The sequence below is a fragment of the Vanessa atalanta genome, chromosome 22, assembly GCF_905147765.1.
Source record: "Vanessa atalanta chromosome 22, ilVanAtal1.2, whole genome shotgun sequence".
NCBI lineage: Eukaryota > Metazoa > Arthropoda > Insecta > Lepidoptera > Nymphalidae > Vanessa > Vanessa atalanta.
In genome coordinates, this window is record NC_061892.1 from 8,699,345 (window position 1) to 8,711,817 (window position 12,473).

At 30.4% G+C, this 12,473-nt stretch overlaps 1 protein-coding gene across 1 annotated transcript in view; it reads right to left on the reverse strand.

Annotated features, from left to right (window-relative positions):
• The window catches only part of LOC125072667 (protein madd-4), a 395,564-nt gene that overhangs the window by 214,437 nt on the left and 168,654 nt on the right, over nt 1–12,473 (reverse strand). The window contains exon 3 of the mRNA XM_047683327.1: nt 7,131–7,160. The gene's annotated coding sequence lies outside the window, so the exon portion shown is untranslated. The remainder of the gene's footprint in view (nt 1–7,130; nt 7,161–12,473) is intronic.

The following is a 12,473-nucleotide window of genomic DNA, read 5'->3' on the forward strand; positions in this document are numbered from 1 at the left end:
GAATGAGCCAGTGTAACAGGCACAAGGGATATAACATCTTAGTTCCAAAGTTGGTTCATAGGCGATGTAAGCAATGGTTAATATTTCTTACAGCGCTAATATCTTTCGGTAGTGATATACTTATCATGTGAAGGCTCATTTTCCAATCCGCCTAACTATATCGTAAAGAATAAAAACGATGAGTGTATGATACTACTGACCATCAAGTAATCTAATTTTTTTTTTATATCCCGTTCTAAATTTAAATAAGACTAGTGGGTCTCTCGTGTGACTTTGTGTTCATTCAAAATATTTTTTAGGAAGTTCGAAACCTATCGGTTTTGTTTTAATTTCATTTCATTGTAAACTGCAAGTCACTCATATACATTTGGCGCCAAAATGATGAAACCTCCTTTAAATGAAATTATTAATATCAAATAATATACATTACTTCTGTTAAATTGTTTACGTTTTCATCATTTTTTTTTATACAGACGTTGTACCGCTCTCTTTCCGGCCAGTTACTTTTTTCCGCTCTCTAAAATTAATTCTTTGTTAAACTGTATCAATTTAATAAATTTCAATCAAGAATCCTCTTTATTTTTCAGCACATCTATTGCTGGAACTCTTCAAAATTAGACTATAACCAATTTTTTATGTGCAGCTATCGTCCCATAATCACTGGGACAAAATACGGCTTACGCTCCTGGACGATTTCGTATCAGAAAACAAACAAATTCAAAACATTTTCCAAATAACAGATAACTTAAATAATCCATTTTGTAAATACTTGTCAAACGGTGTGACAAGCCGACTAAATATATTAAAAATACCTGAACCTTTAAATATCTAATCCGCTCAAAGAATTTCAACCATTTCATTTCACGAATAAAACGCTTTATATAACGGAACAGGTAAATATATTATTTTTAAATTAACGATTAATTATTATGTCAAAGAATAAGCTTTGTAAAGCCTTTGTTTGATAATAAATAATTTGAAATGTTTATTTTAAATAACGTTATAATATTAAAGTTTGCCAGTGATAATCGGGACATAGAAGCAGATCCTAGTTGTGTAATGGTAGGAAGAGTAAATTTTATTTGTTTAAATGTAATTAGTAATTTGATTTATCTCGGAGTTAATAAATCCAATTCCATATTTTTTACTGATTAATTATACAGAAAATTAAAAAAAAACATTTGTTATTATATATTCTCTGCTTCGGTTTCTCCCGCCTTACAGTTTACTACCCTGCTTCCGTGAGTCGTGAGTTATAATTTGTATTAAATAGAATCCGTGACCTAATAAATTAATTTTGAAATCGTTTTTCTATGACCTGTTATTAGCGCGTTCGAGCAAACTTTATATCAAATATCTCAGAACCGAAATCCATGTGGAGTACACAGGATACACTCTTGTTTCAATTAAATTCGAATAAATAAATAAATATGAATCATATGGAAAATATTCCAATACGTATCCAAGATAAGTGTGGAATGCTCATACGGTTACTCACACTTATCTAAGTCGTTCGATTTTTAATGTAATCGGTTATTGGAGGCATGACTGTGAGATAGGTTACCGAATAAAACATGTGCCACATTCATCGGGAGCGGGACCCACTAAGAAGCACTGTATAAGACATTATTGATAACACATTTGGAATGTAATAACTGCTTCCGCTCAAAGAAATAAAGTGCAACGTACATTAGGATACTCTGCGAGAACAATTTTAGAACTCACCGAATGTTCGATCGTGAAATTTCAGAAAGTTATAAGCGACATTGATTGTCATAATAATTGACTCATAAGGGATACGAATTAAAATAGCGTATCGCATGAAGTAGATTGTCATATACATCAGACTATACTGCGTGCATGGCGTTTTGTAATAATTTAAACATTATTTTAATATTTACACACACACACAAGAACACAAGAACACTTTAGAGAACTGCGAATTAGAGGATGATGTCAATTTTTAATTTGGTCGAATCCAAGTCGTGATATGTGTCACTAGATATTTTAACTTGAACAAGAAAATGTCTTATCCTAATACTAAAATAAAAAATCCATATAAATTTTTAACAAGCAAAGAATAGTTACTATTTTAAAAACATATTTAAACACTTACTTTGAAGATATATGTAACTTTCTAACGTATTAAAATAAATTATAGAGCGTCATACGTGCTTCGTTAATAACTCAACAGGGTTTTAAATCCATCAATGGTCGTGTTTTTTATTATTATCACTTTCTATACGAGTAAGATAAACTTTTCTTGCGTTACTTTAAAGAATGCTCGATATTCAAAATAATACCGCAAATATGTCTGGTTTATGCAATCATAATCGTAAAAGTAACCGATAATGAAGTACAGACCTCCCCATCTCGTCTCGAGACGAGAGGACTTGATTGAATTTTTTTAACCACTGTTACTTATGTTTTACTTCTTGAGCATGGGACTAGAGTCTAGAGTACTAGAACCCATAATCCTCGTTTAAGTTTCAAAGTTGGAACACGTAAACTTGACATATTCTCGAAACACGTACATATCTATACTTCTATACTATGTTATACAGAAGTCATATTTTTTTGAAAAAACAAATGATCCAATGTTACATCATTCCTGAGTGCTATAAAGTATAAATTATATTTATATAATATCATTTTATTTAATTATAAATTATACTCGTGTGAACCCGGGGCGAGTCGCTAGTCTAAAAATAAAATTAAGAATAGTTAAGGGTTTACATTAAGAAGTAAGTAAGTAAGTAAATCTTTATTTGGGACATAAATATTTGACAAACATTGAAGACAAGAAACAAAATATAATAAAACTATAATATAAGTAGGTACCAAAAATAACATAAAAAATAAAAAAAAAAAACTAAAACAAAACCAAAGTATAAAATAAAAATGCAAAACATACTTAGAAGTAATAAATTTAAAAGAAAATAATGTAAAAATTGTTATGATTTCAAAAAATCAATACGAAAAAAATTATAGTTTCAAATAAAAAATCAATCATTCCTAACAATAACACTAAAGATTTGTACACATCGGAGTCTAAATGTAAATTATAGAATTAAAGACGGCCATAACAAACGCTTTTACAATATTAAAGCAATAAATAAAGCTGTAGTTACATCCACGAGATTTATTGGAATTTAAATTCTTTCGTGTTTTCTTTGGTTCCGTCTATTTTGGACTTACTAATTACGCTTCGAGTTTCGTGATCTAATGGTATTATAAAAAGCAATAAACAGGTTAAGAGATTTTCATTATTAACAGATTTAGGTTCTAAATTTAAACTTGATTTTAATGTTGAATGTGTAATTTTTTTATTACAGCAGACGCGCAAAGAAACACCTCTTGAAAGAAAAAAGGTAGTCACCATAGCGGCCATATACATTGGCACTTTAAGAAGAACATCGCTAATGCGCCGGAAAACTTGGAAACTAAGATGTTATGTCCCTTGTGCCTGTATTTACTGTAAAATATGTGATGTACGCAGTCAGAGAGACTTGAACAAGGCTCTACGACTATACATCATCAATTATTATGTGAATAAATTCTTATTCGTCGCGGAAAAGTTTAATATCATCTCTACCCGATGTGTATTGTACAGATTATAAATATAATTGTATGTAAAAAGTAGAGCATAAAACAGGTTTGTATTTTGTATATTATATTCGGTAGTATGTTTTGAACTGGAATCGTGGTAAACATATTCTCACGTGACATGAAAAATTGTTAGCGGAGCGTAAAAAGTATTTTAATTGTGTGGCCATTGAATACGAGTATTTTTTTTAAGTTACTTAACTATCTTGAAGTTTATTTACTTTTTGTTTTGGTAATTGACATTTTTATTTTCTTCGTGGTTTTTTATCTATCGCAAATTCATATTATAAATTAGTTTTTCATTTACGAATTTACAAAAGGATCTAAATGTTTCAGTTTTATTTCTATTTATGTTTTTATATCTTTGAGTCCGTGGCTATGACCGCATTTACGGTATATTTGACTCTTAGAATGTACTACTGTAATGTATGACTAGTTCTAGACAAGAGAAGAAGACCTATAAGTTTTAAATAGATCTTCTACTTTCTACTCTGTGGTTCATTTTCTCGTCTGCATTGAGATCTTATCAACGCAACACATAAAGTGACCGCAGTTCATTCAATAAAAAAGTAAAACATTCAATAAACATTAACGGTTAAATTAAATACATACAATTGCATAATAACTATAATATCACCCGCTAACGTCCTTACAGCGCTTTATAGCAATGCAAGTTTCTTGATTACTTTCTGTAAGCACATTAAGTCTACATTGTACAGCGAGTTAAAGCTGTTGAATATACTACTTAACAACAAATAGCTATAATGTTAACCGTCCCAAATTATGTTTATTAAGTTTAAATTAATTTTCTTCTACAAATAACGAAGAAAACTATATCATAGTAAATGATTTTTAAAAATAACTATGGAGTTAGCAGCCCAGACTTCGGAAGTTGACAGCATTTACAATCTTGTTCTTCGGAAAGTATGTGAAACCTTTAAATTTCAAATGAACTATTTATATCAGAATATCTAACCCCTAATAAAGCAATGCTTGATAAAAGTTCAGGTATTCTTCATATTGCATATACACTACAAAAAATAAATAATCCCTCAGACCCTTTCCCATGCATCGTTCGTTATTGGATTCCTGATATCCACTGTAAAATATTGTTAATTAAGTCAACACTAAATGGGATTTAAAATCTGAAAATATGCTGGAACAAAATGTTCAATCAAAAGAAAGCCTCGAACAGCAATTACCTATTTATATGAATTTTACCTTCGTGTATATTGTGAAAATAATTCGCTGGTTTAATAACCACACAGTTACCCGCTAATGACCGCGGCGCGCTTTACACGCTTTGTGGCGGAGTGCAAGTTTTTCAGGTCACACTCTTGTACACTTGGTCTTTATTCAGTACATCAATAGGTCATTCCTGTATCGTAAACCTTTAGCGCTTAAAGCGGCTGATGAGATATTTTTTAATAAATGAAAATGTTTTGTTTAAAAAATTGTAGCGTTTCTTTGATAATATGACGTATTTTTGCGCTAAAATGTTTTTGGGTCACGTACATGGCACAACAATTATAAAAATATGACGGATATTTTAAGTATACCGCGAATGAATTGAACATTTTTTAATTATGTTTCTGATTGAAAGATGTTTGTATTATAAAAGAGAAGTGGACAATAACACCAGACAGAAATGAAAAGATTTTTTTAACATTTTTTTTAATACACACATCTTTTTAATATATTTCCGGGTACGTTCATAATAAGTTCGGCGTTTAATTTGAGTTTACGATCTTCTTTTGTACTGAAGATAAATTTTATTGTGTGAAACTCACTTGTCATTAAATTGATTTATACGTGTGGTGGGTTTATGTCGATGTTTTCGATGTGAAACATGTATTGGCATGCCTTGAAGGTAAGAGCGACTCAAAATGACATGACGTTCTATTATGACGTCATGCTCCCTCCATCTCCGCTGTCTATTCGCTTATATGTGTTCGTGGCACGTATACTATGTAATTTGTTACTATATAATAATAATTTATTTAACTCAATATTTATTAATTAGATTTCTTTAATTATAAATCTTTTAATAATCATCGATTTCAAAGTCTTATGGCCTCGTGAGGCCACATTTCTCGCAACAATAACGCTTGCAAAGTTTTTTACTTTTGATTGATATATAAATAATATATACAATTTATAAGCGCAAATAAAATTTAAAGAATACTACAAACATCGTATTAAATGTGCGAGTAGGTACGAACTAACCATCGTAGAAACGAGAAAAAATCTTCAACTCCTTATGTTTTCATAATAACGTACTCAGAGCCGCATTCAAAATGGCCGCCCTCCCAGTGGACTGTCAAGTTCTGTGACGTCACATTAAACATTCAAATTGCTAATGTTACCTGCGTCTTGTTTTACTATATTAATTACAGCCAAAGTTTTGAATCTGCAATAGGTTGAAGTTTAATATGATTTCTTTATTAACTTTAGAACAAGCAATATAGTAAACAAAAAAAATAGGTGCGTTCTTATTGTACGCGACGATTATAAATTATTTTTACTATGATGCAAACAAATAATTTCAGTATAATAATAATAATAACGATAATGACATTGATATATTTTTATTAATTTTTCATCACTACTCGCTGAACATTCAAAAGTAAAATTTGTAATATAATCAAAATTCATAAGCAAGATGAGGTGTGAAGTTGTCTATTTCGCATGACTTGACACTTAATAGGCGGTTTTGCGAGCAACTTCATTATGAACTTTTGATGTAACACCACACCAGGTGCATTATTTCTATACCAAAAAATAAGACGTTTCATTTGTAATCCCAACTGAAAGAACTACTAAACCAATTTACATAAAACTTATATCAAAAGGTGCAGCGTGTTTCAAAGGCTTTAATATATAAAATTATTATAAAAGTAACTGATCTTCAAAGCTTCGCATCAGTGTTACTGTGGGTTAAAACATTTCTGCCCAATATGGTTCAATTGATACGTGATATCTACTTTAACGGTCTTGCGTTATAATATTAATGTTAATTTTAACTTTAAGTATAACAATTTTATTGACATTTCTTATGTCATTATTTATTTTGAACGTACTATACAAATCACGAAAACGTAGAGGCATGCACCTAATTTATATATAATTAATTTAAGAATACAAATATTTGACGTTGAAAACTGAAAATTTGGTCAGTTTAGTAACCAGGGCTAATTCTACAAACAAATTGTCAGTTCCATTTCGAAGTTAGATCTGAATATAATCGGGAACATATGATAACCGTTATATATTAGTAGAATTGCCCGAGTATAGTCAAAAGACTCTCAGAGGCTCTTAAAGATTGGGTATATTATCATCACAAACGGTGACCTTGGATTGAAAATCTATTCTCGTTCATCGTTCACATCTATGACCTTTACCACAAGCCTTTTTAAATCTTATACGATCTTATATAAGAACGAAAAATATTCTCAAGAAGAAAGCCTTTTTTTTCCATTCATATATAATATAGACAAACGAGAGTAAATAAAATTGGTACTCACATTACACAGCGCTTTGGATTTCAGCAGAATCTGAAATTAGAAACAGAAAGACATTTAATCAATATAATATTTATGGTAGATATGGATTTTGTCGACTACCAATGGTGGCTGCACATACATATGGCAAATTTCAACCCTCAAATGCATGCTTTTTTGCGATTATTTCCCCCACCGTTTTTAACGATGACTCATATACACAAATAATTTCTGTACTGCTTGCCAAAAAAATAAGATTCCACCTTTAGACCACGGCTTTTGCTTCAATTACGCGTCTAAAATAAAGTAAATTCGAAGAGTCCAACTTAATTTGGGCGTGTTATACCAAAATACTCTTAATCAAATTTTAATACAAATTTAAATATAAAGGTTTAATATTTAATGCTGTTATGTAGTACAAATATCGGAGCCGTGAATTCAATCAAATATTTTGTATAAGTTTCATCGAATTTTATTTACCTTTTAGTTAAATTAGAACCACGAATTGCATTTTTATTTAAATTCCGTAGACTTACTGTGGCTTTTCGAGTTCATGCAAGCGACGATATTTTCATTATTTTGTATTAAAAATGGCTTTCGATTATATTTATAAAGTTATTTAATTATGTTTTGTTAAGAAAAATATTTAATAACAACGTTGAATATGTTTTATTAATAGCTGTGTCTTGGTTGAGGTATTATAGTAGTTGTCTTATAATCTTACGAGTCATATTTTGGTACATTTTATACATACAATGAAACAAAAATATCATTTATTTAAAACATTACTAACTACTCAAGTTCAAGTTATACGAGACCAAAAGTAATATTAAAACACATGTATGTGTGAGTATACATGCATTCATTCGTTTACAGTTACACGCACATACATACACTCCTTAAATCACAAATCAAACTCGATCTTAAGGTGTAGTTTGTCAACACTTAGACTATTTAGCGACCCATATCAACTTTGCGCGAGTGTAGCTTATTAACAAAGAAAATAGTATGATGTAAATATAATTTCTATTATAGAGCACTCAGTAATAACTTAGATTACTACCAGTGATTTTTCTAAGAAGTAACCTTACAGTTCAATTGTACAATGAGCATTTTGTATACAACTTATATATAGATATACAAAGTTGGTTTCAATTATATAAACTGTTGCAGTACAATAATATAGAAAAATTAAATAAAAAAGTTAATTAAAGAATAATATTTACTAATTATAGTCATACACATTTTCTCTTACAATAAATTTTAGTTCCTTTTTTAAGGTAGCCATACTAGGTAGGTAAAATAATTTCAAACTAATTATTATAATTATTATTTTTTTATTTCAATAATTTAATTGGTCACGATTGACAAAAATATCGTAACACATGCAACCAGATAATCTACATAGTTTTACGATTTATAGATAAAGGCAATCCTACACAGGAGTATCTAGAATAACATGCGGCAAATTTCCCAAAACAACGCTTAATTATTTTGCATCGTGCCATGAAAAGGTCATCGGTCCACTCACGACTAAAGTGCGCCCGGACCACAAACGAACTCCGAATTACAAATTAAACTTACACCCTATCACACCGACAAGAGTAACTCGAATCATGTTATATTTATTTATTTATTATATTATTAAATGATTGTGTTTTCGGAATATATTTCCTAATAAAACGTTACTTATTTCAGTTGTTTAGTTTAAATATTACAATGAAGGCTGAGTAATACGCGTTATTTATTTTATACTTATAAAACTTTAAATAGAGCCAAATGCCTTCGTCTTCGAAATGTGCAATAAACAATTCCCGCCTCTATAATTCAATGGGTATATTTAAAGAAATATGTATGGAATAAATTCCGACAGGTTCCAAGAATGAATCAATACAAAAAATACAATACAATCAATCAATGGAATTCGGAGAATCGAATAAGATTTTTTAAATTGTGTATCCAAAAAATATCCGAGATGGCCCAGTGGTTAGAACGCGTACATCTTGACCAATTATTTTGGGTTCAAACCCTGCCTGGGTTTTCATGTGCTTCATTTGTGTTTAAAATTCATCTCGTGATCGGCAATGAGGAAAAACATCGTGAGGAAACCTACATGTGTCTAATTTCAACGAAATTCTGCCACATGTCTATTCCACTAACCCGCATTGGAGCAGCGTGGTGGAATATGCTCCAAACCCACTCCTCAAAGGGAGAGGAGGACTTAGCTCAGCAGTGGGAAATTTACAGACTGCTAATGTAAAAAATGTAATGTAACCAATTTTACCATAAAGATCCTCTCTAACATCGAGTGCAATAAACCGGTCAGAGGAAGCCTTGTTTTAGGAAGGTTGATGTAAGCTCCTATTAAATACATACAAATAACTACAGTTTCTCACTTGATACTTTTTTATCTCAGTCTTTATTAGAAATGACTATTTTATATACTAGTTTTTAAAAATTTTGTTCAAAATACAATATATTCCTTTTATCTTAAATGAAATACATTTCAAATCGTTTTAATTAAACAGTTATTAGTACGAGATGAATACATTTTAATTTTCGAACTTAATACGGTGTAACAGTCGCCATAGCATTGCAATGTGCTCCGTTTTAATTTCGAACGATTCAAATTAATTTTCTCATTTTTAATATTTTTCACGAGTCAAATGTCATATTCCTCAACGCGCATATTATTATTTAAATCAAGATTGTTAATTACAGCGCCGTTTCTAGGGTTTGCGTTCTTACTGGTTTTCTAATTAAATTTTCGATAAAAGAAAAGCTAAAGAGAAAATATACGTCATATTTGTTTGAGGAATTATTTCTGTTGGAAACACGTATTTTAGTTAAAGAATTCTGTCCATAGAATTAAAAACTGTACATGAAACTCAAGGCCGAACTCGAATGTAATGTTTCAGAAAGTAATAAGCGCCATTGACTATTATGATTAAAAGGATCAAAATCGCGTGATACCGAAGACTGAGACACAATATGAGTTTTTACAGTATGGTATTACTGAACAATTTTTATTTATTTAAAAACAAATATACATTAAAAACTTTAGTACGACAAAGTTATAAAAAGTTTTTATTCAAACACGTAAATGCTTATTTACGTTTAAGGAAAATGCAAATTGAAAAATCATGTTTAAAATTGGGACGAAGTAAGATTAAAATATATTGTTCATCGGCAAATTTTCAAAGACAAGTTCTGGTAAAATTGTATCGAAATTTGTGACAAACTTTATTAGGTAGTTGAAAAGACGTAATTCGTTTACTTAGCTAAAGATATGTTCTATAAATGGTAGGGATTTGAGCAAATCCTGGGTAGGTTTTGTACAATCCACCAGTAAATTTACCAAAAAACATCAACTATTTGTACTGAGCGTCGGTTCGGATAATGAGTTAGCTGGTGTAATTATAGGCAATGTGATTATTATCATTCTACACGTTTTTATTGTTGTTTTCATAATAATAATAATAACTTTCATCTTAATAACACGTTTTTATTAAGATGAAAGTGTGAAAGGGTAAAATTTTTAAATTGGTTTTTATCAACTTCTTGATGACTATGAGATTTGAAATTTTGAATTTAGCCCAGGACTGGACAACGCAAGAATATGAATTTTTTTATATTATATTTAATTTTTTAAATCTAAAATACAAAATACTCCTTCCATTATTATATATATTTTTCTTAACAAATAAACATCCTTTTAAATTTAAAGAAAACAAATCAAGTGAAGTCGGCCATCTTGTTTCCGCCATTTTTCTCTAATTCCGCCTTCAAGATGTCAACCGTTTGACCCTTGCATTTGTCACTGGCCACTCGAGTTAAGATTTTATGACATTCTGTAAGTTCTTACAGGGGACTTATATTTATGTGTTCACAGAGAAGGATATAACATAAACTAAATGGAAACAACAATGATGACGTTTCGTTGCTGTTAGTCCAAAGGTCGTAAGCCTTACAGCATAGTAAAAAGTAATTGTTTCCATATATGTTACTTAAATAATTGTTAATTATAATATTTTACCCTATATAATATTTCCAATATAACTAATGTGTCGTTTAAAGTACTACATTTTTTTTTAAAATACTATTTTTTAGTCAGCGCAGTTTATATTTTATAGAATATTTTTTTTAAATAAATAAACTAAAGTCAAATAAGAATTTTTGTACAAATTGCAACCGAGTTCGTACTTAAAGTTGCGTTATTTCGTGATTACATTGCAACAACAAATGGTAACAAGACAATAAGATTTGTGACGAATTTATGATTCTTATACTTCCAAGGTGATCACTTCATAAGGCGACCATAAATTTGTTTACTATTTTTAAACAAAGTTAATTATCATATAGTTTTAAGTTCTCGAAAGGCTATATTTGTTAACATGTAATTTGAACTCGAAGATGATATTCAGCTTCATCAAATATTTTCATACTTTCAAGAATTCTTATTCGCCTAGCGTAGCTGTTTTTTCTTCTTTTCCTTATTCGTCTTCTAGTATTTCTAGCATCTTCCAGCATTTTTCCGTCGCTATAACATGGTACCAACATTTTTGGAAATTATTGGTTTATACTGGTCAATTGCAAATACCTGAGAACTGTTTAATATTCTATTCTATATCTGTCAGCTTAGTAATTGATTAAGAGCGATAGCCGTCCGACTTCCGCTGCTAATAAATGGCTTAAATTAACAACATTATCGGAAATATCTGTATTTACTTAATGTTATTAATGTGAAAGTCTGTGTGTTGGTTTATCCTATCAAACAGTAATGAAATTACAGATTTTTTGCCATATGAAAGTAAAGTAAAGCAAGTAAATATCCACAAACAGCCACATCTTAAGGAAAAAGATTGCAGCTTATTCCAACACCCTGGTCACTGGTAGATACACACGTGACTATTTCATCAGATATGGGAATGTTTTCAAACATGATAAGTATGGTGATTGTCTCAAAGCGTTGACCTTCAATTAACGTGCTCATTTTTTACATAGCTCGCCTTTACCTTGCCTACCTTTTTCCTTATTATGCCTTTTATCCAAAGCAAATGCAAAGCCTTGGCTGAAACGACATGCGTCCACAATTATAAACAGGCATTTCAAAGGAAAGTTAATTGGCACTGCGTCAATCATATGCCAATTATGTCCAATCTTACAAAGAGGCCTATGCATGGCAGTAATCTTTTCTAACGTGCAAACCGGGTCAGTTGTTAGATGATTTAACCTACATCGAAGCCTTCCTCGACTTGGCCCGTTTTGTTGGCGGCCAAGCGGGTCGCGATAAGACACTTTAAGCGCCAAGCTTGACTTTTTGTCTTTTTTTTAATAATGGCTTGAAAAAAATCTCTACGAAACTGA